At 44.5% G+C, this 24,408-nt stretch overlaps 1 long non-coding RNA gene across 1 annotated transcript; it reads right to left on the reverse strand.

The window, feature by feature from the left end:
• Positions 1-6,195: 6,195 nt before the first annotated feature.
• Positions 6,196-7,640, reverse strand: LOC148123335 (uncharacterized). The gene is made up of 2 exons (XR_015737736.1): positions 7,463-7,640; positions 6,196-6,733 (listed from the first exon to the last, which is right to left on the reverse strand). It is a non-coding gene; the product is annotated as an uncharacterized LOC148123335 (long non-coding RNA).
• Positions 7,641-24,408: the final 16,768 nt, after the last annotated feature.

Raw genomic sequence — 24,408 nt, forward strand, 5'->3', positions numbered from 1 at the left:
CTAAGACAGCCCCTTTACTGACCTAGCAGAACAAGCAACTGAGAAAAGCAGACTTATCTGGAGTCACCAAGGCTTAAGGACATTTTGTTACAGATCTATAACATAGTTTATCCTGACTAATTACAAACCAGGAGAGCAATAGACAATAGAATGGTTCAGTAGTTTCTAAGAGTAAGATGCAGAACAAGAACTTGTACATAAGTCCCTTGTCATCCTCTAAAGAGTGTCATGTCAGGATGAGAAACCCAGAGGTGCTGTTTTTCATAAAAATAACCCCCATAGATACATGTATTTCAATGTTTAGTCCCCAGTTGGCAGAACTATTTGGGAAGGATTAGGAGATATGGTCTTGTTGGAGTAGTTGTACCACTAGGTGTGGGCTTCAAGGATTCAAAAGCCAACATCAATCATTCGCAGTTAACTCTCTCTCTCTCTCTCTCTCTCTCTCTCTCTCTCTCTCTCTCTCTCTCTCCACCTCATGCTTTTGATAAGATGTAAGCGCTCAGCTACTGTGAGGGGGTGGCCATGGATTTACCTTCTGATACTGTAAGCAAGCTTCTAATTAAAGGCTTTCTCTCATGGCTTGCTTTGGTCATGTTGTCTCTTCACAGCAACAGAGAAGTAGGTAAAACACTAGACTCAGCCCCTACCTCAAAATCAGAAGCCAGGATGAAGGAAAGCCACTACCCAAAGGAAATCATGAGGCAGAAAATGGCAGAGAGACTGAGAGAAGTGGAATCTTGGGGCTGTAAGATGTCTCAAGAGTTAAGAGTACTTGTTCATGCAGAAGACCTGGGTTCAGCTCCCAGCATCCCCACAGAATCGCCCCACCATTCTTAACTCAAGTCCCAAGGGATCTGACACTGTCTTCTGACCTCCCTGAACGCACACATACTCGTGGTGCACCTACATACACACAGACAAATGCTCACACACGTAAAGCAAAGATAAATAAAAAGAAAAGTGGAATTTTGCACGGTATAGCCAAACCATTGAATTAACCAATGCTGAAATTCTCTGACTTCTCAACTTTCTGTTGTGTGAAGTAAATTGTTTCTCTTTTTCACCCACTATCCAGCTCAAACTGGCCTCAAACTCATGATCCATCCCACAACCCACCCCTGTATCCCCTGTGGGATTATAAACCTGTGGCACCACAGCTGGACTTAAAAGTTCCCTCTTGAATCTAAAATGACTGAAAGACACTTAAGGAAATGTTCAATATCCTTAGTCATCAGAGAAATGCAAATCAAAACAACTCTGAGATTCTATCTTAAACCTATAAGAATGGCCAAAATCAAAAACACTGATGACAACTTATGCTGGAGAGGTTGTGGGGGAAAAGGGAACACTTCTGTATTGCTGGTGGGAATGAAAGCTGGTACAACTCCTTTGGATATCAGTGTGGTGATTTCTCAGAAAATTAGAAAACAACCTTTCTCAAGACCCAATAATCCCACTTTTGCATATATATCAAAAAGATGCACAATTGTGCCACAAGGACATGTGCTCAACTATGTTCGTAGCAACTTTGTTTGTCATAGCCAGAACCTGGAAACAACCTAAATGCCTCTAGACCGAAGAATGGATAAGAAAAATGTGGTACATTTACACAATGGAGTATTACACAGCAGAAAAAATAATGACATCTTAAATTCTGCAGGCAAATGAATGGAGCTAGGAAACACTATTTTGAGTGAGGTAACCCAGACCCAGAAAGACAATTATCACATGTACTCACTCATGGGTGGTTTTTAAACATAAAGCAAAGCCAACCTACAAACCACAATCCCAAAGAATTTAGACAACAATACAGACACTAAGAGAGACTTACATAGATCTAATCTACATGGGAAGTAAAAAGTAGAAAAAGACAAGATCTCCTGAGTAAACTGGGAGCATTTGGGGGAGGACTGAAGGGGAGGAGAAAGGCAGGGAGGGGAGCAGAGAAAAATGTAGAACTCAATAAGTATCAATTAAAAAATAAAGTTCCCTCTTACTTAAGCCAGTTTAACTTAGAATTTCTGCGATCTGCGGCTGAAAACATCTGAACTAATGAAATGGTGTAAACATGTTTCCCCTCCAAGCAACCGTCAGAGGTGATGGTTTCCCAGCTTTCCTAAGAAGAAACTGCACCCAAGTCCACAGCCTCAGCCAGGACAGCACATCCCTCCTCCTGATGAGAATGCTAACAAGACTGAATGATGGATCATCCAGAAAACAAACTCAAGATTGACCTATGCTTTCAAAACAGGAGTCCAGGTGTTCATTCATGGAAGTGAAATGACAGAAGCAGCCTAATTCTAAGGAAATGTTAGTGGAGACTTGGGAATCTGCCGCCGTTCTCTCTCTTAACTACATTTTCCTTTCTTGTCCTTTCATTTATTTTTGCTTTGCTTTTTAAGACAAGCGCTTTCTCTATATCCCAGCCTGGCCTAGAACTCATGATCCTCCTGCCTCAGACGCGGCTGGGGCCACAGATCTGCACTGCCATGCCCAGTTCAACTACATTCTCTTCCCTGTCAACTTTGCTCTCAGTTGGGATTTCTTGCCAATTGACCCTGGGAAGCATTTGGTTTCATTTTGACCAGCTCAGCCTCCCAGGGTAAAGGGTATCACTTTTTCTTTATCTTTTTTAAATTCTTTTTTTATTTTTGGTCTGACTTGGTATGCCTGGGACATACCAACCAAGCCTTCCTGTTTTTGTTTGTTTGTTTTCTTTTTTCCAAGATTTATTTTATTTTTTAAGCATACAATGTGCTGCTGGCAAGAAAGGCACCAGGTCTCATTACAGTTGGTGATGAGCCATCATGTGGTTGCTGGGAATTGAACTCGGAACCTCTGGAAGAGCAGCCAGTGCTCTTACCCTCTGAGCCATCTCTCCAGCCCCTGGTATCTCTTTTTTAATAGTGCCAGACAAGGGCCTGGGGCATGGTCCTAGTTAGCTTTAATTTAATTGTCAATTTGACAACAGAATAAAGGCACCTGAGAGGAATACTTCAGTTGAAAAATTGCCTAGATCTCTTTGGCCTGTGGTCACATCTGTAGGGGATTGTCTTAAATATTAATGAATACAGGAGGGCTCAGCCTACTATGGGCAACACCATCCCTAAGTGACTGGCCCCGGGTTGTATAAGAAAGCTAGCTATGGATGAGCCTGTGAGTGATACAGCAAGCAGCATCCCTCCATGGTTTCTGCTTCAGCTTTGATTGAGTTCCTGCCCTGCTCTCCCTCAGTAGTGGACTGTGACGTGGAAGTGTATGGCAAATAAACCCTTTCCTTTTTAAGTTACTTTTGGTCAGAGTGTTCTATCATATCAATTGATAGAAAGGAGGGGAGACAAGCAGGGGGTTACAGTGAAGGGTCCAAGAATAAGAATGTAAAAATGTAGATTCTAAAATAGGAATGTAAAAATAAAAAAAATTATAAAGTTGTAATTCTAGGAAAACGAGAACAGACTGTCAGCAGCTTTCTTACTAGCCTGAGGATTAACTATTAACAGTGGGTTATTTCGTTTTACAACCCATAGCTCTGTTTACAAGGCCAAAGCATCTCTCTGCACATTGAGAGCTAGCCCAGGGATATGAGCTGAGTCAACATTTAGAAAATAGACACATGACCTCTGGGTTATGCATTATCCTTGCTATGTGAAACTGGCAGCATCAAAGGGGAGAGCACAGGGCTTCAGTAAACACCACCTGGAAGTACCAAGGAAGACAATAGATTAAGTGCAAACACTAACTGAAAAACTCTGTTAATGGAGACTGTAAAGTAAGGCAATCTGTATCTGAGTTTTACCTTGAGATTGCAAAAATTCCTCTGTTCATGCCTAATGCTTGGTGCCCCTACTATAAAAAAAGGTGGGTTCAGAAACCAGCCTCTGCCACAGCCTTACAAAATCCACCTCTGGCTGTGGTCTCAGCTAGCTGATAAACTTTTTGTGTCCCATGGAGATTTTTTATTTTTTTTCCTGGATTCTCGTTTCTGGAATAAAGTTTGCTTCTGATTTATTAAACTTTGGTGGTCTATCCCCATTTCTGCACAACCCCCCTGGACTCAACAACTGCAGGCCACAGAAACTGGACCCCAAGAAGTATTCTGGGAAGGTATATGCTGTCCTCAAAGCACTGTTCACTCCAACTGACCCCTCTACAGTGATCTCACTGTAGCAAGTCTTTCTCTGCCTGCCAGTCACCTCCCAAATAATGACATAGAGACTTCTTATTAATTATGAAAGCTCAGCCTATAGCATAGGTTTGTTTCAATTAGCTCTTATAACTTAAATTAACCCCTTTATATTAATCTATGTCCTATTATGTGGTATGACCTCTCTTCCATCGGTCTCCTTTCTGTGTCTGGCTGGCCACTCTGCCTTTCTTCTTCCCAGAGTCCTCTTTGTCTCAGGAAGTCCTACCTAAACCTCCTGAAGCTATTGACTGTTTGCTTTTTATTACACCAATCACAGCAATAGACCTTCACACAGTGTACAAATATCTCAGAACATCTCACCAGAAGGGAGCAGGCAGTATATCTGCCATGGACAGCTGGTGGTTGTCCCAGAACCTGCTGGATCCCTTGATCACCACAAAAGTGGATACAGATGTCCTGGAGTCCAGGAGGATGCTCCCACATAAACAGATGCAGAGATGGTTGTTGAACTCCAATTTGTAGGGAGTGGACTAGCACTGGGTACTTACCAAGGACCCCTTTGAACCTAATTAGTTACCAACATCCGAGTGTGCCTAGGAGCCTCGGGGACTTGCCTTCACAGGCAAGATGGAAACACAGGGATTTGAACTCAGGTTTCTAGTGCTGAAGCCCTTGCTTTCCCCACAACCCCACAAGTCACATATTAGCAGGGGATTTTAGGCCAAAAATAAATAAATAATAAAAATAAATTTTAAAAAAACAAGTGGTCACTTTATATCAGCTGCCATTGATGCTGATGGCCACACTCTGGGACCTTGTCCTGCTGCCCCATGGGTGTCCAAAGCAGCCAGCAGTCAAGGCCTTCACTTGTTTGATCACAGTGGTCTGCAGTCTCTTCCCCAGAGTCTTCTTAAGATGCTAATGAATGACCCTCCAACTTCCTGAGCTGGGCTCAGTCTCTGAAGTAGTTTCAGATCTCCTTCTTGATTGCACTCCTTAAGGAGCTGATTTGGGCCACTTGGCTCTTATTTCTGCTGTGCTCATAAGAATGGGAAGAGAACACAGTGAAGCAGGGAAGCATTTGGGCTCAACCCTGCTACAGAAACTTCAATCCCAGGAGGTAAGACTTGGGACAAGAGAGGAGAGAACTCTTTTCTTTTCAGTGCTATGAACAAGTTATCCCTGGTAACTCCCACATAGGCCACCCTCCCTCCCATGCAACAGGGTCTTGTCCTATAAAGATATGACATATTCCCCATGACCTTAGTTCATTTGAATGAAATAATTCCCAGAACACTCATCTCCAGTTCTTAAACTGGGAAAGTGTGACTTGAGTGGGAGAAGTTACACTATGTGTGATTTTTTTTAAGATATATTTTATTCTTCCCTGGTCTTGTGACTCCCTTCCCCCAACTGCCAGACCACGGGCCTGGAAATTTCAAATGTACACCCGAGATTAAACATTTCCCCTAAACACCTTAATTTTACTTGTTGTCCCTGCTCTTTATCTGTCCCAACAGATTTCCAGTGAACGGAAGACTAAGACTGTTCCAAATGTGCCAGCCCTAGGTGCTTCTGGCTGAATTCCTGACCAGCCTGAGCCTCTGCATCACTGACTGCTCCAAAGCATCCTTAGCCCCAGGTGGTCCCACAGATCCCAGGCAGCAAAGCCAAGTAGCTTGTGCTCCTCTCTCTTCCCATCCTTTGTCCATTATTCTGCCTTCCTGGGCCCTAGCAACAATACTCCAATTTCCAGCAGGAAATTGTTATAAAAGAGATCAGCCCTTATCATCAACAGAAGGCTAAAATGTTAGGTCACAAAGCCAGGACAAGCCTTACTCAGTACCTGTGACTCCTGCCAGCACTTCTCACCCCATTCCGACCCTAAACCTCTCGCTCCCCAGGGCTGGGCTTCTGCTTCCCTTCCTCTGAAGAGCTCAGTCGTTTGGGTTATATCAGTCTCTTGGTCTCTTGGCCTGGGCAGTGAAACATTTCTTCACCCTGATAACCCTCTCCACCAATGCAACAATCCAAATCAGACCAAATTAAACCAAATTAGAAAAAGCCCACGTTTAATGGATAAAATACTCCCAGATGATTTCCTAGCTCCCCAGAGAGGAGATGGGAAAGAAACACTGGAAAAACACATGCCTGTTTTCTGGGGGGGCAGTATAAATACCCTGTGGAAATGGTCTTGAGCTTCTCTGGGGTAAGGGTCATCATTTGGCAGGCTAAGATGCAACAGGGTTTGGAAAGCGATAGGGGCTTGGGATGGAGCTTCCCTCCAAACATTTCATATTCTTTGGGGATATGCATGCCAGGGGCTGGAGTGAAGCTTTCACTAGAACATCCCAGACTCTTTGGGTATATGGATGCCAGGGACTGGGGTGAAACTTCTACCCGAACATCCCAGACTGTGAGTATATGAACTCTGAGTTTATGTCTGGCTGCTTCCTGCAGGTTTGGGATGATGCAAGGAGGGGAGGAGTTGGGAATTGGTGGGCTCAGGCTCAGTAGGAGGTGTGGGTGTCATCCTGGAGACCTCAGACATCTGTTCCTTGAGAGAGCTGAGAAGGCAGGTCGCTAGGAGAAAAAAAAATAGATTGTTATCATCAGCCCTATGAAGGGGGCTAGCCATGGGAAGGGTGACAACTGCCAGGATGGAAGGACCAGAGAAGTGCCCTGGTTGTACAGAAGAGGCGTGTAGCATGAGGGCCGGCTTGTTGGGGTATCTTGTAACATGAGGGGCCGGCTTGTTGGGGTTTCCGTCCCGCCCGGTACCCCAACAGCTGGCAAATCCCAAAGAGAAATTACACACAGGACTCCATAAGGTTATAAACTGATTGGTGCATTAGGTCAGGCTTCTTGTTAACTCTTATAACTTATGTTACCCCATTATCCTTATCTACATTAGCACATGGCTCCGTACCTTTCTCAGCTGGGCAAGTTACATGCTGCCTCTTCAGTGGTCTGCGCAGGAGTGGCTGAGGAACCTTTCTCCTCCCTAGCCTTATCCTATTCTCATTACTCCGCCTCTACTTCCTGTCTGGTTGACCCGCCTATACTTCCTGCCTGGCCAATCAGCGTTTTATTAAAATACATGATTGACAGAATACAGATAATTCTCCCGCACCAGTATCTGATTCCCCCCCCCCCCGTACCCCACAACCGGCAAGTCCCAGAGAGAATCAACCACACAGAGAACTCTATAAGTTATAAAGCTGATTGGCCCATTAGGTCAGGTTTCTTATTAGTCCTTGTAACTTATATTAATCCATTATCGTTATCTATGTTAGCCACACGGCTCAGTACCTTTCTCAGAGTAACAGCTTACATCTTTCCTCTCCGATGGTCTGGGCAGAACTGCGGAGGGAGCTTCCTGCTTCCCAGAATGCTCCCAGTCTCTTTGCTCCACCTCTACTTCCTGTCTGGCTTTCCCACCTATCCTGCCCGCCTGGCCAATCAGTGTTTTATTAAAATATGATTGACAGAATACAGACAATTCTCTCACACCAGAGGCGGGGTGAATGAGCGAGACATGAGAGCAGATATGCCCTTTAAAACCAGATTTCAGTTACTGGATAGATGCCCACATGATCCTAGAGAGTCAGTACCAATGGTGAAGCCCCAGGAGCTGGTGCAGGCGCTGGTATTATCTGGAGAACCCTTTGTAGATTGTCCTCAGCACAAGTCTAGCAGGAGTGGGCCTGTGTAGGAACCTGCAGGTATTTGTAGAACAACTGAAACAGATTTATATCTTGGTATCATAGCAAAAGGATAAGGCTTTAGGTTAAAGGCATGGACATTTTAGAAGGCTGTTGGAGGAAATTGAAAACTTTGGAGCTCCTTAAATTACATCTGAAACCTGTTAATCCTGGACAATGAAACCTGTGAAAGAGGCACACCTGTCTGTATTTCTAGCAGGAAACTTACCTAATATAAGTAATGAGCTTCTAGTACCATAGTCACCAAACGCCATCAGACAGATCTGAGAGGATAAGTAAATGAGCAGAAGCGAGACAGCTTGTCCAGCTACCCAGACAATCCTAAGTCTCTCCGTGATCGTTGGCAAGCATATGTGTCAAAGTAGTACTTGCCTTTAGCTGCTAAGCCCAGGAGGCCTCCCAGATTTTCCTGTGGGGGTAGGTTTTGGTCTACCTATCTTGGCAGAAAGAGATGGTCAATCCTCCAGTGTCCTGTTGGCCAGCCCAGGCAGGGTCTCGGCAGCCGATACGGTGAAAGGCAGTATTTTGCTGTGTGGCTGGCTTTGCCACATCCAAAGCAAGCCTCCAGGAGGAAGTTCTGCAGCCATCTGTCTTGTGGGAGATACAGGATGCTGCAGAAGCTGGCATGTCTCTATCATAGGAAACTTTTTTTTATATTAAATGCCATACTCTCAGATCTGTAAAGGCATTTGGAAATCAGGGTACCATTACCTATCAGATATATCTAAATGAAACATATAAAGCTAAATTTGGACATATAGTTTACCCAATCGGTTACAGCTTACCAATATTAGTAGAAGCAAGAAGATTGGAAGGAATATTTTAGTCTCAAGTTTTTAGCTGTGGCCCTGAGACCTAGAGTGTAACATTAATCTGTACAAGGCAAAACCATGTTTTAACATTGTAAGCAATTCAGTGTTTTAAATCAGTATCAAGGGGTTTACTCTTAAATTACAAAATCTGGCTGCTGCAGATGTATTCTGTACATGAGTGTAGACGTGCAGCACTGTCATAAACCGTATTCTTTATAAACCTTGTTTTTAGGACAGGGCAGGGATTATATGTTCTCTGTCTCTGACCTCAACCAAAACGGTGTCTGCCCACCTGCTGTAAGGGATTGGCAGACCATGTGATTTTTTCCAGAGCAGCTCTAATTACAAGGTTCACAGATTTTAAAACAAGCACACACAGAAACCCAGGCATAAACAAGCATACTGTGGCCACGTTAGCCACACAGATATTTTAACAGACAGATGAACAAAACTTTTCCCAGGAAGCTATGTCAGCTGACCAACTTAAAAATCCTGCCGGAGCCAGGTGAGCACACAGGTGTCCCACTGAGGGCCGCGTCAGCAGATGCTGTAAGGGAGAACAGAAAACACAAGGACGGAACACCTATGCAGCTCAGAGTGGGAGGGCAGGGGGAATGGATCCATTGCAGGAAGAATCCCCGTGTGACCAGATCACAAGCCAGGAATGAGAGAGACAGGAGTACAGAGATGCAGACAAACAACTAACAGCGAAACAAGGTGGGGGAGGGGCATGAATACAAAGTTGTAGAGGATGACAAGGAAGTGGGTTGCTACTGGACGGATAGGAAGGGGCAGTAGGAAGGTGAGGAATGAAAGGTGGGTAAGGAGGAGGAAGTTGGCCCTCCACCTTTGACCCAGGATGGAGGGTAGGGGGGTAGATAGGGGAAGGAATGAGAGGAATGTTGCCCACTGAATGGAACTTGTGGCCCAATAGGAGGGAGTTGGGTAGGCAGTGTTGGGGCTGGGGGAGGGGCCAGTATCTTTGGCAGAATGGTCAGGGCAGAATTTTTAGGGTCCCAGTTCACAGTTAGGAATCTGGAGGCGCCGTGACCCTAGACAACAAGACCTGTGCTGTGAGACACTGGCTACTGAGGGAAGGGAAGGAGCACAGTACCCAGAAACTGTGGGCATATGGGAGTTCTGTCCTCTTGTCCCCATGCCAACAAAAATTTTAAGGTCACAGATGATGAAAAATTCAAAAGTTCCCTCTGGTGGTCATCGGTATTGTTCTTTAAAAAGAATATAATGATGATGATGGGATGTCCCGGGCAGCTTGCGGAGCATCTTCTAGTCTGACAAGGAAGGCTGTGGGTCCCTGCAAGATCTCCAGGGTGGCAGCGCCATGCGGCCGGGGGAGTCAGGGGGTCGGTTACGGTGGATAAAAGGCTCACAGGACATAGTATTATTTAAAGAAGAGGGAGACATTTATTGCTTAAAGAAGAAAAAAACAGAGAGTCATAAGAGAAACATAGAGAGAACAAAGACACACGTACATACAACACGAGACAAACACACAAGAAAGAGAGAAGATGGCGGCGGGGGAGGTCAGAAGTAGCTGGGGTGGGCGTGATTAGTTCTTAAAGTGACTGCAAAAGAATAACAATCGGGTCCCCTTGTCAAGGGCATACTGAGGCCAGGCCTTAGTGCACAGAGAAACCAGGCGTTCAGGACATATTGTGTCAGACAACCCCAATGTAAAAAAGATTTTTGTAAAAGGCAGTCCAAGAGCATTTAGGAATCTGGCTTTGAATTCCTGGTACCCATTTCGCAAGCCTATGCCGGGATCTGAAGCCTCGCACAATGCATCCATTGTGATAGGCTTTAGGTCAAAAAAAAAAAAAAAAAAGAAAAAAAAAAACACAGGGTATATGGGATATTCCCTTGAACGGAACGGAATGTCTTCTGATAAAAAAGATCCCACTGGACAATGCAAGTCCTTGTCCCGGTAACAGGTCGGGGGGAGGGAGCTTGCAAAGCTGCATCTTTAGCAGGACACTTCAAAATTCACAGGAGGTCTTGGGCCTCTAAGGCAGTGACTTAGAAAGGACAACTTACCCAGTTGAAAGCCAATCTTAGCCTGGTGGAGAGTAGGTGCGGGGGAGAACGGTGTTTCCCTAGCATGTGACCCTGAGCCAGTGAGGGGAAAAAACAATCCCTCGGTGGAACCTCCAGATGAAAAGTTTCTGAACTCCGATAAGCCTCTCCACTGATGCAATGATCCAAATCAAACCAAATTAGAAAAAACCCACATTTAATGGATAAAATACTCCCGGATGATTTTCTAGCACCCCAGAGAAGAGGCAGGCATGGAAGACCACAAAACCCCCCATGTCTGTTTTCTGGGGGACAGTTTAAATACCCTGTGGGAGTGGTCTTGAGCATCTCTGTGGGAGAGGGGTCATCATTTGTCAGGCTTTCTGAGATGCAGCAGGGTTTAGAGAAAGATGAAGGAGGGGGCATGGGGTGGAGCTTCCTCCCAAACATTCGACTCATTGGGTATGTGAATGCCAGGGACTGGGGTGAGTCTTCCACCAGAACATCCCAGACTCTTTGAGTATATGGATGCCAGGGGCTGGGTGAAGCTTCCTCCTGAGCAGGCACTCTGAACAGGTCAACCGCTCCTCACTTAACCTCTCTCCTCTCTTGGTCCGGGTTAGTCTGCCAGCCGTATTCAGCCTAGATTCTTCCCTCTGCCTGCTTTCTCCCTTATATCAACAATTAAAAAGCTTCTCAGCCAGACGGTGGTGGCACACGCCTTTAATCCCAGCACTCGGGAGGTAGAGGCAGGCGGATCTTTGTGAGTTCGAGGCCAGCCTGGTCTACAAGAGCCAGTTCCAGGACAGGCTCCAAAGCTACAGAGAACCCCTGTCTTGAAAAGAAGAAGAAGAAGAAGAAGAAGAAGAAGAGGAGGAGGAGGAGGAGGAGGAGGAAGAAGAAGAAGAAGAAGAAGAAGAAGAAGAAGAAGAAGAAGAAGAAGAAAAAGAAGCTCTAGATTTTAGTAGTCATGTTCTCCTCCTTTTACTTCATTTTTCACTCAGTCTGCATGTCTGTCCTTAGTTGTGTGTATGTCTGATGCTTGCAGATGCCAGAAGGAAGCATCAGATTCCCTAGAGTTTAATGATGGTTGTAAGCTACCATGATATGGATGCTGTGAATTTAACCCCAGTGCTCTGCAAAAACAGCCAGTTCTCTTAACACTGAGCCATTTCTCCAGTCCCTTGTGTGTCATTTTTAAGGAGTCTTCAAGGAATGAGACAATTTGGAAATCGAAGAACCAAAATTCCTTCATTTTGTCCTCGGCCTCCATCTTGTGTCTTGTGTAAGCTATTTCCCATAAAACATCCCAGTTTTTGGATAGGGGCAAAAGTAACAGGGTAGCCATCTGGAAAGTACACATAACCACAGAATGTCCTCACCCAAAGGTCAGCCGATAAGAAAACTTGACAAGCAACAGGCAAGGTTCAAAAATAAAATTTCTGAAAAGTTCCTAGACACAAGCTAAGCAGTATTGAACCTGTCACCCCACACTCTGCTGATGTAACTTTTCTGGGCTTTTCCTTTAAATAATGCCCTCTAAAAGGGTGGGGTACCCCCTTTGAGTGCTGCTGCTGCTAATGATGATGATGATGATGATGATGATGCTGTGCCGACAAGATCCCTGCCAGCTTGTAATATGTACACAATAAACCTTGCTTTTCCATTTCAATGAGTTGGTCTCCCTGGTGGTCTTCTGGGGTCCCCACAGACTGGGCATAACAGAAATTTACAAAAATAAAAGAAAAGTACCATTGCAGCCAATAGTCTTTGTGTGTATGCTTTTAGTTTGACTTTAAAAATGCAGACCCCAGCATTAAGACTAAGAACTTTTGTTCAGCCAGTACTGCCTTGTTATCCAGGTATGGTAACACAGTTCTGTAACCCCAGCACTCAGGAGACTGAAACAGGAGGACCGTAGGTTCAAGGCGAGCCTGGGCTAAATGGTGGCCAAATAAGAAACAGGAGTAGGTAAACAACAACAAAAACTTCTTTGCTAGGCTCAGTAGTACAGGTCTGCAACCCCATCCACTGGAAGGCAGTGGCAGGAGGATTATGGGTTCAGGGTCAGCCTGGGTTACTTATTGAGCCCTTTGCCTCTTATAAAAATAAAGCATAAGGCTGGAGAGATGGTTCACAGTTAACAGTACACACAGGGAAGCTCACAGTCAACTGTGACTCCAGAGGTCCCAATACCCTTTCCTGGTCTCTGTGTGTGCCAAGTACACACGTGGTGCATGCATGCAGGCAAAACACTCAAACACATAAAATAAATAAATCTTTTAACGTGTATATTTTTATAAACGTGTATATTAATTAAAACAAAAATCAGGAAAGACTCTTACTGCCCTGAATTAGAGAAAAGACCTCACATAATAAGATGGATATTGGATGTATATTAGTAACATGTGCATCGATAATTCTTATCCAGGTGTACTTTTGAAATTTTCACAATAAGGAAAAAAACAGACAATAGAAAAATGGACAAAAGGTCCAAATAGATAGACCAATGGCATTAATCACTGAGGAAACCCTTATTAGCAAGAGACTACTTAGGACCCACAGAAATAGCTAAAATGAAAAATAGAAACAATGCCAGGCCTAGAAAAGAAAATTGAAGCAGACAGAAATCTTGCACAGAACTCCTCCGGAAAAAGGAATGGAAAGCTTTGTGGAGTTCAGCATCTTGCTTGGCCTCTCTGCAGCATCTCTCTCCTTGGGGTGGTACAGGATGCTGTGGAATGAGAGGGCTTTATGACCTACTGGGGACAAAGGTATGTTGTGAGATTTCATCAAGAGACTCTCCCAACAAAGAGTGGGTCCCATTACAGTATTTTCATAAATGTATATCATGTCTCTTGATTATATATAACCCATTATTCCTACTTGTCCCTCACATCCATCCCTCTATTCCCCTTCCTGTTCATAGAGTCCCTCTTCTACATCCGTTTCTTATTGTTGTTATCTTTTGAACCTAGACTCTTCATATGAGAGTAACTGGTTTTGTGGCAAAGTAAAAATATATAAATAATTAATTACTTGGGAATCTGTTTTTAGTTAAGCAGTAAGACTTGATAGGGCCTGGCTGCTGCCTCATAAAGCCACTCCTGGGGTGTAGGAATGAATTTGGTCCACACGAGTGCCTCAAATCAGTCCAGAATGTAATTAGATGATTACTCCCTGGAGCTAATGCAAGATGAGCATTCCCAGAATGGTCCTACCACAGGAGTGAAAATCCTCAGGCACCAAGGGCCTGCCGCTCACTGCCTAGAGAAGTGACAAATGCCAGTGGGTGATGCCAGGCCTGATCTGTCCTCTATACACCTGTCCTCAGATGCCTGCTCTATGGGAGCCCACGGGCGGCCATCTAGATGAACAGAGGTTGATATCATCAAATGAAGAGGGCCATGTACAAAGAAATGAGACATTACAGGTGAGAGTAAGGAGACAGAGGTAGGAATCCCTTAAACGTGCTTTCTCCTCCTCTTCTGCCCTGAAGTCGTCCCTACTCCCTGGGAAGCTCCATTTCATTAATGCTGCAGAGACTGAGGCTTCCCTCCCTGGGGATTGTTTACAGTGTTGGGAATGAAACTCAAAGTTTCATGCATGCTTTATTTTGAGACAAGTGCTTGTCAAATTCTCCAGTTGCCCTTAAACTGCTCTGTTGCTTGGGCCTTGAACTTTGAGCCTCCTGCCTCAACTTCCTAGATAGCTGAGTTTACAGGCCTGCACCATTGTCTCTCAGAAGAACCCTCTCCTTTTAGCTTTCCAGGGGAAAGAGCTTTGCTTTCTAGATCTGTTGCTCTCCTATCCTTGATCATGCTGAATCTGGGTAATAGATCAAGTGTGTGTGTGTGTGTGTGTGTGTGTGTGTGTGTGTGTGCTACCACACAGAACAGCTGAGATGAGCTGGGTATGGTGGCAAACTTGTCGATCCTAGCACTTTGGCAGCTGAAGAAAGGAAGATCTTCAGTTCAAGGCCAGCCTGAACTGCACATCAAGACACTGTCTCCAAGCCGAGTGGTGTTGGTGCACACCTTTAATCCCAACACTCAGGAGGAAGAGGCAAAGGCAAACAAATCTCTATGAGTTGGCCAAACAGTATTGCAAATAATATGGTTTCTATGATAACTTCGGGAGTCTGGGCAGCGGGGAAATGAACAAGCAGTCTCCTACTAAACACCAGGGAGCAGAAGTGGGCCCAGGAGAAGCAGGACCCACAGAGACACCAGACTGCAAGGCAAGTGCAGTAAAGCACAGACCTGCGTGGGTATCCCCGAGCATCCACTACAGCTGGGTGAGGGAGATGTACTCAGCCTGCATCTCTCTTGTCTCAGGCAAAAGGAGATGAATCATTGACCTGAATTAATAAGAATATTGCTAGGCTCTCATGAGCTGTCTACAAAGCACTGAACACACACCGTTTAGTGCAAAATAAATGCATATTTAGCCACTGTTTTGCTACAGCTAGTTTAGAGCAGCAAGGGCTCTGAGACCAACTGGGAACCAAGTGCTCAAATGCATGAGCCTGGGGCAGGGGTACCATTTAAACCACCACAGCAAGTCAAAGCACTTACCACCAACTCTAAGGACCCAATCCTTGGAACCCATGTGGTGGGAGGAGAAAATTGACTCTTGCAAGTTGTCGGCTAATCTCCACAGGCTCACACACGCACGCATACACACGTGAAAACACACATACAACAAATATATAAATGTGAAAAATGTTAAAGACAAAAAATTTTGTAAAATAGAGAGAAGAGATTTATTCAGCATGGCTACACTGGGAAGAGCAGATAAAGGGGTACAGTAATGCAGCATTTCTTTAAGGAATGGATGTGAGCTTTAGGCTTAAACACAGGAAAAACTGGGGCAGAGGATGAGAGATCTGTACCTTAATCGGTCCAGTGAAGGTCTGGTCTGGTCGATCCTTGCCTCAGTTCTGGTTCTACTAGAGTCAAAGAAATCCTTATCTCCTGATCGCTACCATCTTGTCAGACCTCCAGGGGATCCTTCTAGATCCTGGGAGGTGATCACTTCTGCTCCAGGGTACAGCCTCCCTACTGTGGATAGTTGTCCAGGTTTGTGGAGGCTTGCTGGCCCTAGAATTCAGAGAGACCTCAGGTTTAATACGCTGAATTATCTCTGAATCTTTACCTTTGAGTCAGAATGAAATGGGTTTGTTAGACCAACACTTCCACAAGGGAGCATGTCATCCCGGGCAACTTGAATCTATGTTTTGGGGCCAAGATCACTAGTATTTGGCCCAGGACAAACTGCCACTTTCCCTTTTGAGCAAGAGCTGTGCTTCACTGCTTCACATCAATGACTATTTGAGACGTTATAGATGACAAGAAGAAGCTGGAAAGATGTCTCAGCAATTATAAGCCTTTGCCATACCATCATGAGATACAAAGTTTGGATCCCTGCACCCATCTAACAATGCCTTAGTTACTTTTCTATTGCTGTGGTGAAACACCACGACCCAGGAAACTTATAAAAGAAAGTATTTAACTACAGTATCAGAGGTTAAAGTCCATGATCATCATAGCAGGGAGCATGGCAGCAGGCATAACTGAGAGCTTACATCTTGATCTACAAGGACAAGGCAGAGAGAAGTAAACAGGAGTGGTATGGAGTGAACCTCAAAGTCTACCCACAGTGTCACACCTTCTCCAACAATGCTATACCTCCTAGTCCTTCCCAAACAGTTCCACCAACTGTGATCAAGTATTTATATATATGAGCCTATGGTTGGTGGGGGCATTCGATTCAAACTACCACCTGGAATGCTTCTCTTGTCTACAACCTCAGCAGGGTAGTTGAGAAAAGAGATGGAATAGCTGAGGCTTTCTGGTTTCTAGTCTAGCCAAGAAAATGCACGCATGCATTCACACAGACATACACACAAATAAATAAATGTTTTCTCAAGTTCATAATTTATTGTACAAACCAAGTATTACATGATGAGTTGACATCAGCTTCTCTAGACACCGTCCTCGACAGATGTGGTTAGTCATTTCAGAATCCATGTTGTTTTCAGAGCTGAAGAATTTTTGTCCTTAACTTGAAGCCTAAGACCAATTGTGGCAATGCCTCCATAGCTGCTAGTACATAATTCATTCTGCTCATGAGGACTGAAATGTTTTTAATACCAGTGAACAGGAGTTAAACATCAGTTTCTGGACCTGCCATGTTTTCTATCTTTATCCACATCATAAACCTGCAACCATCGTCCTTTAAGAAATCCAGCCATACACTCAGATCAACTAGTAATAAAATACATTTTAAAAACCAAATTACAAGTGATACCTCATTGATCCATTTAGAGACAATTTTTATATAAAGTATGACACATATGTCATGGTTTTGTTGAAGATAATTGATCATGTTCATGCCTGTTGACAATATTGTCAAAGCATCACAGCAAGGCTGGGTGTTGTAGGAGGCTGCTTTTTTGTTCCCAGCTGCTCAGCCCCAAAATAATCACACAGAAACCATATTATTTGCAATACTGTTTGGCCTATTAGCTCTAGCTTCTTATTGGCTAACTCTTACATATCAATTTAATCCATTTCTATTAATATGTATATCATTATGTGGCTGTGGCATACCAGGCAAAATTCTGGCATCTGTCTCTGGTGGGGCTACATGGCTTCTCTCTGACTCCGCCTTCCTTCTCCCGGCATTCAGTTTAGTTTTCCCCTTATAGCTCTACTCTGCCCTATCAGACCAAACCAGTTTCTTTATTCATTAACCAATAAAAGCAATTCATAGACAGAAGGACCTCCTACACCAGCTGGGTGTAATGGTTTATGTCTTCAATTTCAGCACTCAGGAGGCAGAGAAAGGTGGGTCTCTGTGAGTTTGAACTCAGTCTGGCCCACATAGATAGTTCCAGGGAAACTATCTCAAAAAAAGAAGAATGAGGAGGAAGAAATGAGAGAAGGAAGAAAAAAGGAAAGGAAGGAAGGAAGGTAGGAAGGAAGGAAGAAGAGAGAGAGAAAGAGAGAGAGAGAGAGAGAGAGAGAGAGAAGAATGATCACATTATCTTAATAACTACAGCTTTTAAGAAAAGTCAATATGAATCTTCCACTCAGCCTTTTTCTTTCTTTAAAACAATTTTTTTTTTAAGACAAGATCTCCTGCATAAATTGGGAGCATGGGGACCTTGGAAGAGGGTTGAATGGGAGGGGAGAGGCAGAGAGGAGAGCAGAGAAAAATGTAGTCTCAATAAAAAATCAACTAAAAAATTGTTTTTTTTAAGTTGTATATGTATGATTTGCATGTGTTGGATCCCCTAGAACTAAAGTAACAGGCAGCTTCCATGTGAATGTTGGAAATTGAAACTGGATCTTCTGTAAGAACAGAAAGTGTTCTTACTAGCTGAACTCTCTCTCTGGCCCCTCTTTTGTTTTGAACTGTTTTTGGTGATTCTGTTTTGAGATATTTTATAATCAACTGGTGTTCCCATGAAAGAAAAGCTCTGCTGAGGACTTGACTAAAGTTGATGTTTGACAGATGTGCCATTCAAGTAGAGAAGAACAAAAATTTTAACAAAGACGTGTCTTTCAGTCCATACTGTATGACAGTTCTTCATTCTAATTGGTCCTTCTTTGATTTCTTTGATCAATATTTTATAGTTTTTAAGATACATATTTAGACTTATTAACTATTTCATATGGTAGTATTGTAAATGGCACTATTTTAGAATTTTTGATTCTCAAGCTTTTGTTACTGACATATAGAATATGATTTATTTTTACATGATTTGTATAAGTGTTTTGTATGCAAGTATGTCTTGTTTACGTGGTGCCTGTGGAGGCCAGAAGAGGACATATGGCCCCTGGAGCTGGATTTACCAACAGTTGTGAGTCACTTTGTGGGTGCTGGGAACCGAACCCTGGTCCTCTAGAAAAGCAGCCATACTCTTCACCACTGAGCACTCTCTCTCCAGTTGCATTTTTCCTTTCTTTCGAATTTTTCTCTAAGCAGCAGAGTTTCTGAGTCAAGTTTAAGTAGATGCTACCAAAAGGCTTTTCCAATGTATTTGTGCCCCATACACTTCCTCAAGGAATATCTCCAGGCACGCCTCCTCTATATGCCTTTGATGCTTGGAATCATCAACATTATAATTGCAATGATTCTGGTGAGTGCCAAGTTCAGAATTTTAAAATCTAATGCACTAGCAAAAAAAGAAAAAGAAAAAAAAGTATGTGAGGTCTTCAGGCAGTTAGTTATAATCTTAGACTTGCATCTCTCCACTGCACATGTTCACCTAACACACACATACAAGTGTGAGTCAGCACCGAGTCTAAGGAGCACAGCTTCTCCTTCAGACAGAACTCAGAGCTCCTATGAGTCGCATCTGCATGTCACATCTCCTCAGCTGTAGTAGCCTTAAGTTTCAGTCTCACACAGTCACTGCATGTACTGGGTTAAGGTTGGATTAATCTCAGATGCACTTGAGCATGGACAAATGCAAATAGTACAACATCCGAAGAATAGACTGGATAGGAGTTAACATTTGCTACAAAACAAATTGCCATACAAGTGAGTGGCAGGGACCACTGAGCGTTTACGGCAGCACTCAGTTTCTGTGTGTCAGGAAACGGGGAGAGGCTTAGCTGGACTTAGTGACTTAGTTTTGTCACAAATCTCTTTCACAAGATCCCTTTTATGATGTTGATTTGGGCTGCAGTCATCCGAAACTTTCTGGAGTTGGAGCATCTTCCTCCAAAGTGCCTGCCTGTTCTAGTTTGATTTTCTGTTGCGGAGATGAGCACCATGACCAAAAGCTACAGCTCACAGTCACAGGTTATAGCCTACCACTGAGGGAAGTCAGGCCAGGAACATACGCCCACAGGGAAGTGCTGCTTTCTGGCATACCCACTGACTCATACTCAGCCAGCTTTTTTTTTAGATTTTTATTTATTTATTATCTATACAGTGTTCTGTTTGTATGTATGCCTGCAGGCCAGAAAAGGGCACCTGATCTCGTTACAGATGGTTGTGAGCCACCATGTGGTTGCTGGGAATTGAACTCAGGACCTCCGGAAGAGCAGTCAGTGCTCTTAACCTCTGAGCCATCTCTCCAGCCCCCTCAGATAGCTTTTTTTGTAACTCAAGGCCACCTGCCTGTTGATGGTGCTGCCCATAGTGGGCTGGATTCTCCTTTATCAATCATCAGTCATGACAGTTTCTCACAGACACGGTCACAGACCAGTGTGACAGAGGCAATCTTTCAACTGAAGTTCCCCTTTCCCAGGTAACTAGGTTGTATCAAATGGATAACGAAAGCTAACAGAACTGTGGTCAGTTCACATTGCTGGCAAGGGATGCTGGCTGTTAGCAGGAGGCCCCTCTTTCTCCCAAATGGGCCTCTCTATAAAACTCCTTGGAATTGTCACAGCAAAGAAATTATCTCACCCCAGAGCCATGAGAGCAAGGTGAGAGCCAAGGGGACTTTTGTGACCTCACCTTAAAAGCCACACCCTTTTGTCTTTTGTGTCAGCAGAGTTCCTGTCTTCCAGGCCAGGAAACTACAGGGCTGCTCCAAACTGTCTGTAAACCAGTTCCAGAAGACCTGATACCTTCTCCTGGACTCTAAGGGCACCAGGAATACACATGATGCATAGACAGACATACATCCAAGCAAAAGCAGCCATACACATTAAAAAAAAATTAATGAGCGACTCTCATTCAGTGTGAAAAGGGACTATCCAATATGATGGTGGCCATAGGGCACACAATAAAATGTGGGAATTGTTCTTACAGGTTCAAGCCACACCCATTTGCCCTTTCAGAGGCAATCACAAAGCAGCAGTAATTTTTAAAACATTTACTTATAGATTTTATTTTTCAGGGTTGTGAACGTGCTGCAGCATGCATGTAGGGGTCAGAGGACAACTTTCAAGAGTTGATTCTCTCCTTCCACCATGTGAGTTCCAAGGATCAGACTAAGGTCCTCAGGCTTGGCGCAAGCACCTTTACACACTGAGTCATCTGGCAAGCTCCCAATAGTATGTCTTAGACACGCACGCACAACTGCATTCACCCATAAGTACAACTTTGCACTCCGTGTTTTGGAAGTCTTCCAAGTAACTGTTCAGTAACAAGTTCAGATCGCAGTAATGAACCCTTCTTTTGCTGCAGAGGGCCCTTCCTATTTGTGTCCACATGCCATAAGTCAATTCACCCTCCCCATGGGGTGACTGGAATGCTTCCAGCTGTCTAGCTGTCTGGATTAACTAGTGTTTATAACCTTTTACACAAGCATAAGAATATCAAAGACAAATTCCAAGAAGTGGACCAGCTAGCAGGAGGACCTGCTTGGTTTTTTTTACCCTGTGATCCATGTTGCCATGTTGCCCTTCATAAATGTTGCTTGTAACAACTGATGCTCCCTCCCAGCAAAGAGTAGGTAATGTGCTAGGCAGTCTGGGAAGCCATTAAGTAATTTAAAATGGAATATCATTTATCTTTATGGTCTGGTTGTTTTTGTAGGCTACTCCAGCCACTTTTTAAAAAAAGAAAAAAAAGGGGTGTGTGTGTGTGTGTGTGTGTGTGTGTGTGTGCACGTGCGCACAGGTGCCCAAGAGAGTACAGGAAGTCCTGGAACTGGAATTATATGTGATTGTGAGCTGCCTGGTATGTGTGCTGGGAACTGAACTCTAGTCCTCTGGAAAAACAGCAAGTGCTCTTGAAGCACTGAGCCATCTCTCCAGCCCTCCTGGTACATTCTTCCCTCAGCCCTCCCTCTTCTATACCGGTGGTTCTTAACCTTCCTAATGATGTGACCCTGTCTTTGTTAGGATTTCTATTGCTGTGAAGAGACACCAGGACCACAGCAACTCTTATAAAGGAAACCATTTCATCGGGGTGGAGCACTTACAGTTCAGAGGTTCAGTCAATTATCATCAAGGTGGGACATGGCGGCGTGCAGGCAGACACGATGGAGAAGTAGGTGAGAGTCCTACATCTTGCAGAAATCAGTAGTACCAGTGGGTTGGTATCCTAAGAATTTCTAAGGTTCAGGACCCCTGATTGTCTGATGTTTGTCATGTCCCCATGAAAAGCAGTGTGTGTGAGCTGATGGGTGATCCTATCTACAATGGTTGGAATGTTAAGAATTTCCTTGGGGTGGTCTGCTCCGGGGTGGTGCCTGGTTAGTCTCAGTTTGTGGTCTTTCTTGGAACCAGGATAAACTACTGAGACTCAGGCCTCGATTGTCATGGCCGGGTCCCACACTCACATCCTAAAATCTGTCCTCTCAACCACTGCAACTGAAATCTTTCCAAAATGTTCCACATTCTCACAGCTTTGAGAGTCAGTATTGTTCGGCTGGAAGCGTCACCTCAGCTCCCTGGCACCCCTTTAGACAAAGAGTTTGGATTGTTTAGTTGGGGAGCTTCACCCCAGCCCCCTGACAATCATCTTGAAATGTTGGGTGGAAAGTTCCATTTCAAAGCTCCCTCCCCTGGAAGTTGCCTCAGTCCAAACTCCACCTCTGAGAAAGCCCACCAAACGGTGACCCCTCCCCAGGGAGGGTCAAGAGCACTCTCACAGGCTGTTTAAACTGCTGGCCAGAGAACAAACACGTGGTCTCCCCTTTTCCCTCTTCGGTAGTCATTCAGGTCCTCCTTTCCCTGCCTCTGTGTTTTCCCGGGGGCCACCTGAGAGTGCTGGCAGCCATTAATCCTGGGCATCTTTTAATTTGGTCTGGTTGGCATTATTGCGTCAGCGGAGAGGTTTGTCGGTCGAAAAATACTTAACGTTTGGAGACCCCATGGGGGAGGGGACTATTTTTCCCACTGGCCCAGGGCTACGTGTTGGAAAACGCCCTTCTCACCCACGCTCTTTGCCATGCTAAGACTAGCTTTGTCTGGGTGAGTTCCCCTTTCTCAAGTACATGCTGCTAGGGCCCGAGACCATATGTTTATGTTTGTCGTTTATGGGGGAGTCTGTGGAAGTCACGGTCCATGCCAGATGCCTCACCCCACAAGTGACAAGGTAGTCCTCGCTGAGGTGGGATTGCATGGGTAGAGACATCTGTATTGTTCTTTAAAAAGATAATAGGTTGGGATGCCCCGAGCGGCCTGTGAGCCAGGCAGAGGCTGCCAGAGCAGTGCAGGTTCCCCAGGCAAGCGGCAGAGTCAGGCGGCTGGATGCGGTGGACGGCAGAATAAATGGACATAAGGCTATACATAAAGCTAAACATTTATTACTTAAAGAAGAGGGAGACATTTATTACTTAAAAAGAGGGAGACAGAGAGACATGGAGACAGACATAGAGAGAGAGACAGAGACACATGTACACACACCAAGAGACAAAAAAAAACGAGAGAGAAGGGAAGATGGCAACGAGGGAGGTCAGAAGTGGCTGGGGAGTGGGCGTGGTTAGTCCTTAAAGGGACCAGATCCAAAGGAATAACAATCTGCCCATGCATTTCTCATGCCCCTCTGTTTTTAACTCAAGAGTCTTATCATGGTGGACACATTGTGATAGGCATTGGGTTCCAAGATTTGGTACAGACTCTGCAGTGCTGATATTAAAGGTGTGCACCACTACCCCACCTTAAAGATTTTTAATTTTCTGTGTAATAGTGTCTAGCTGAAGTTACAGGCTAGTGTGAGTCACCTTGTGGCCTGGGAACCAAACAGGATCCTCTGAAAGAAGCAAGTGCGCTCAACCTCTGAGCCATTTCTCCACCCTCTAGTTTCCACATTTTTAAAGGGTTAGGACGAAAATACAAAAGAAGGAAGAATGTTTCATAACACTTTAAAATGATGGCAAATTCAAATATTAGCCTCCGTATCACTTACCACTTGCTTCCATGTTCCCCACGGCTGCTTTCACTCTGCAGTGGTGGTCCCGGAGACCCCTTCGCTAAGCCCCAAATACTTATTCTTTGAACCTTTTTTGCAAAAAGTTTGCTAGCCCCTGACTTAGAATTGCAGATTATTAAATCTCTTTTGTGTGGTTCTCGGATGGGACCCAGGGACTTACAGAGAAACGTTACAGAGCCAAGACTTTCTCCAGCTCTTCGAGGGTTAAGATTTTCTGCTGTTTCCACCCCTAAGTATGTTAGTGGTTTCTTTACAACTTTTTTTTTCTGGGATGGAACCCAGGACCATTTAGGGCAGGTCCTCTGTCACTGGGCAACATCCCAAGCCCTCAGCTTCTTGAGCCAGTCACAGGAAATGAGTAGGCTTAGAGAGGGGAGGGCCGAGATAATGAAGTGTTAGATGCGCTGTGCTTGTTGGGTAAACAGAACTCAACAAACATGCAATGAAAATTCCAGGCATTTTTTCCACACAGGGTTGGGGGGAAAAAAACAAACAAACAATCAAACAAACTAGCTCGGGCCTGCTTAAACCCCTAAGGCTTCCCTCACTCCCTGGTTCCTGGAGTCTGGAAACCAGTTTTTCCCAGAAAGGACTGTTAGCCAAGGAAGCAGAAAAGGCCTCCAGGAAACTTCATTTTTTCCATAGCTTGTGGCTTGGTTGACTCAACGTCTGCCTTTCCTTGAGTCACGAGTTTGTCCTCTTCCTTGGAGGAGGGAAGGAGCCCTCAGGCCTCCCCACCCACAGCCAGGCCCCTCTGGGAAAGGGTGGGTGGCTGGAAGATCAGTTTATGTAGCTGTAGGGGATTTCCCACCCTTCAGCTGCAGGGGATGCTGGGACA

Source organism: Myodes glareolus, chromosome 1 (assembly GCF_982192425.1).
Source record: "Myodes glareolus chromosome 1, mMyoGla1.1, whole genome shotgun sequence".
In the NCBI taxonomy this organism is placed as follows: domain Eukaryota; kingdom Metazoa; phylum Chordata; class Mammalia; order Rodentia; family Cricetidae; genus Myodes; species Myodes glareolus.